Raw genomic sequence first — 4744 nt, 5'->3', positions numbered from 1 at the left:
CAACATGTGGTCGCTTTCCTGTTGATTTCACTGCAATCCTCCGTAAGCTCAACTACAGACAAAAATTTCGAAGGATACAATAAGTAGGTACCTACCTACCTATCTACACTACAAGGGGCCACACTTGAACTTTGCCGAAACGAAATGTTTCTGTCGCGTTGCATCTATCTTACAAAATGAAATGCATTTCCCGCCTGCATATGCCGTTGCCGAATTGCACCTAAGAAGAGCAAGGCACACACAACAAAGAGAGACCTCAAAGCAACAACCAGTGCAACCAAGAGTCGGGAAGAGCAAGAAAACACGAAGAAAAATCGTTTTTGGCAGAAACTAGTTTTAAAATTGCCAAAGTCACTATAAAGCATATCGGCAAGGAGTCATCGGAATAAACCGCGCACCATCGTCCCTGCAGAAATGCATGGCCAATCGCAATCTGAACCGTTCGATGGAGTGAACATTGACTCATTTGCTTCGCTCAGCCAAAAGGATTGGTCAGATTTATTTAAACGACGGAAGATTGATTCTTAGATCACTTATTTTTTGTAAGTTCATCTAAAATCACAAAAGACACATACATATTTAGATATTCGTTTGATAATGATATATTTTTTTTAATTTTTGCATAAAACGGCTTTTTATATACAGTAAGGGTTTTCAGCAGTTTTTTGCGCGGGTTTTTTACACGGCTTTTTTACACGGCTTTTTTACACGGCTCTTTTACACGGCTTTTTTACGAGGTTTTTGGGAATTAACGCGGTTTTTACACGGTTTTCAGAATTAACTCGGTATTTAAGAGAAAATATTCTAAGTCCTTTTCAAAGGGAAACACTTAGAATCTTTTTAAGACCTGTGACCTGAGACATGAGACATGCGATATGAGACATGAGACCTGAGACCTGCGATATGAGACCTCAGACATGAGACATGAGACATGAGACATGATACATGAGACATGAGACATGAGACATGAGATATGAGACAAGAGACATGAGATATGAGACATGAGACATGAGACATGAGACATGAGACATGATACATGAGACATGAGACATGAGACATGCGATATGAGACATGAGACCTGAGACCTGAGACATAAGACATGAGACATGAGACATGAGACATGAGACATGAGACATGAGACATGAGACATGAGACATGAGACATGAGACATGAGACATGAGACCTGAGACATGAGACATGAGACATGAGACATGAGACATGAGACATGAGACATGAGACATTAGACATGAGACATGAGACATTAGACATGAGAAATGAGACATGAGACATGAGGAATGAGACATGAGACATGAGACATGAGACATGAGACATGAGACATGAGGAATGAGGCATGAAACATGAGACATGAGCCATGAGACATGGAACAGACAAGGTCTCAGGTTCCAGGTCTCATGTCTCAGGTCTCGGGTCTCAGGTCTTTTTTTTTTTTGTTATTATGTGTTTATTCAGTTTGGTTTAATACATTTCTAAATAACTTTTGAGTGTAGTACAATTTTTCAAATTATCATGAACTTCTTCATGGTACATGATGTATCTAATAATTTTTTTTTAAACTTTCCTACTATTTACACTTCCACTTATCTCCTCAGGATAATGAAATTTCTCGAAGCTGTTGGAACTGCGAATATATTGTTGGAAAACTGCCCACATTGGTGCAACTGCTGAACACCCAGCAAATTTGTGATCAATGTCTTCTACCGTATTACAAACATTACAATTTGGGTCATCTCGTCTTTCTTGTTCGTAGAAAAGCGCGTTGTGGTTGAGCTTTCCGTGAACCAGCAAAAAGTACATCGACTTCTCTTCGGAGTCCAATCCGCGGCTGTTGATGTTTCTCCATATCCTGTTCCATCTTTTGTTGATTCTGCTAACTATGCGAACAGGAGGCAAGGCATCTACAAAGTGTTCATAGATCCGTTTCGCCCCTGGTGCTGCTCGCAATTCCGCATTAATTTCCACTAGTCCTCTTTTTATGGTATTTAGGTGTGTCAATGCTCGTGGTATATTGTCTAAAATAATGTATTGATTGACGGACGGTATTCTGTTCTCCAGTCGCAAATATCGGTTGACCAGCAGAGACTTTGATTTCAAATCTGGGGAGTGTAAGCCAAGTCCACCTTTTCTTTTCGACCTCACCATGTCGGTTAATCTGACTCGTTGAGCAGGAATATTTGACCATAGAAAATAACCGATTTAGCGGGTGATCATGGCTATGTACTTGTTTGTCAAGGGTAAAATTGAGGCTATGTACCATAATTTTGAGCATATATATGTGTTGAGGAGAAAAACTTTCTGTTTTAAGTTTAATAATCTGTAACGATGAGTAATCAACATAGCATTTATATTTCGGTATAGTTTTGCCATGTTAGCTTCTATGGTATCTTTCATATTACTATGAAAAACGACACCCAGGACCTTGACCATGTCCTTTTTTTCGAAATCGTTCCAAAAAGCGAGCTGCGGCCTGATCTCCATTGTTTCAGTTTTTTGTACGTTCAACTTTGCTCCAGCTACGGCTTCAAAACTTTCAAGGCATTCCTTAATTATCGGCAGTTTATAGACGTCACGTACGATGATAGTTATATCGTCAGCATAAGCTATGACAAGCTTTCCAACAGAGGCTGGAGGTAGATCACGAAAAATAACATGCTCAGGGGATCCCCTTGACGAACTGACCGTCTTATCTCAAATGCCTCTGTGCATTTCCTATTTATCAAAATTTTCGGCGAAGCAGCCATCATCAGATTTGCTTGAAGATCAACGAAACTCGAATTAAAGCGCATTGACCTAAGCGTGTTAAGTAAAAAAGTATGGTTGACACGATCAAAAGCATGGCTAAGGTCAAGTGCAACAAGTACTCCGCCCGTCTGTTCATGGTTCGAAATTGCAATTTGATCTCTCACGGTACATACAGCTTCAAAAATGTTTTTATCACCATTACTGCATTTTTGATGAGACGTAAGAACATCAGGTATCAAACATCCCATTCTGGATTTAAAGACTCGGCAGAATATTTTGAAGTCGACGTTTAATAATGTTATTGGTCTGTATGATCCTATTGAACCGTCTCCTCCTTTTTTTTCTAACGAGAACAACGATCCTATTTTGTAAAGAATTTGGAATATAACCGTTTTTTATGTCGTTCGAAACCAAGAGGAATTCCGTTTTGATAATATTCCACACTTTTTGGTAAAATTCTTTAGTCAAACCATCATTTCCTGGAGCTTTATTAGCTGCTGAGCATTTTATAGCAGTATAAATCTCCTCCTCAGTAAAATCATCCATTAAGCGATTGTTAAGGTTAGCGTTTTGAACAACTTTCTGGGGAATAAAGTCCTCGCCTGGTCGAACTTCCTCTGAATCGAAGAGCACCGAAAAATAATTAAATATGTGCTGTCTAATTTCTGTCTCGTCTTCCGTAACAGTTGGACCAATAGGCATGGATGTAATTTGAGTAGCTTTTCTTTTAGTTCTCTGGTCTCCAATTTGATATACTGACATAGTTTCACCCCCAAGACGGTGAAAGTTGAAGCTTTGTCTAGATTCTGCAAACCTTTTTTGTTTTTGCAGCATTAAGCATTTGATTTTGTTGATTTCATGAGTACAATCGGCTATTACGTGCCGCTCATACGCTTCCTTTAAGCAGACATAATAGAAACTCATCGTGTTGTTGAAAGCTCGGACAGCAATAGAATTCTTCCAACGAAAAAAAGATGCAATTTTCCGTTTTACGAAATCGAACCACCACTGTGCCCATGTGTTATAGTTTCTTCGTTGACGTACCCATGCATTCCATTGAATTTGGAATTCATGCAGATTGTCATGCGTAAGAAGTGAATTGTTGAGTTTCCATAAATGGCGTGAAGTTCTTTGTGTAGAAAGAGTAAGTTGCATACGCATTAGCATAGCTTTATGATCACTGAAACTGTTTCCTTGTATGGTGCAGGTTAGAATTTGTGGTAGGCAATTTTCAGAAACATAAATTCGATCAATTCTAGACATCGATCTTCCTCTCACAAATGTAAACTCATTTTGACTTGCTGAACTACGCTTTTCCAACCAAACATCTTTTAAACGAGCTGCGTCACAAAGACGTTTCAAAGCAGGGCTGAGATTTGGTCCGCCCGTCGTGTCTGTTTGATACAGAACGCAATTGAAATCACCTAAGACAATGATATTTTGTGGTAAACTTTGCATGCATTGAGGGAGTTTCGTGTTGAAAAAGTTTTCTCGCGCAGATCTATTATTGGAGCCCGATGGAGCGTGTACATTTACAATCATCGTATCGTTTCCAATTTGTAAACAAATGAGACGTGAATCTACACTTCGATTTAAGTGAGATATTCCGATTCCATTTTTGAGAGCTACCGCAGTACCACGTCTGCTTTCATTGATGTTGTAAACAATATTGTATCCTGGTATGTGTAGATCTTCGGTCACTACTTCTTGCATGCAGAGAATGTCTACATCAAAAGTGTAAACAAACGACGTCAAAGATCGTAGTTTGTTTGTGTTTGTTATACCATTTATGTTGAGTGTGGCGAGAGTGTAAGAGAGTCTAGGAATTACATTTATTTGAGCCATTGGTAGAGAGATTTACTTGCCGTTGTTGTTTTTTTTCCGAAGTCGTGAGCTGAGTTTCTCGTTCTCATTTTCCGACGTATCCATAGTGATGCTGATGGGTGAGATAGATCTATTGCTTGCGTTGCTGGTGTTTATTTGT

This window comes from Uranotaenia lowii, chromosome 1 (genome assembly GCF_029784155.1).
Source record: "Uranotaenia lowii strain MFRU-FL chromosome 1, ASM2978415v1, whole genome shotgun sequence".
NCBI classification, from domain to species: domain Eukaryota; kingdom Metazoa; phylum Arthropoda; class Insecta; order Diptera; family Culicidae; genus Uranotaenia; species Uranotaenia lowii.
This window is presented reverse-complemented; position numbering follows the sequence as displayed.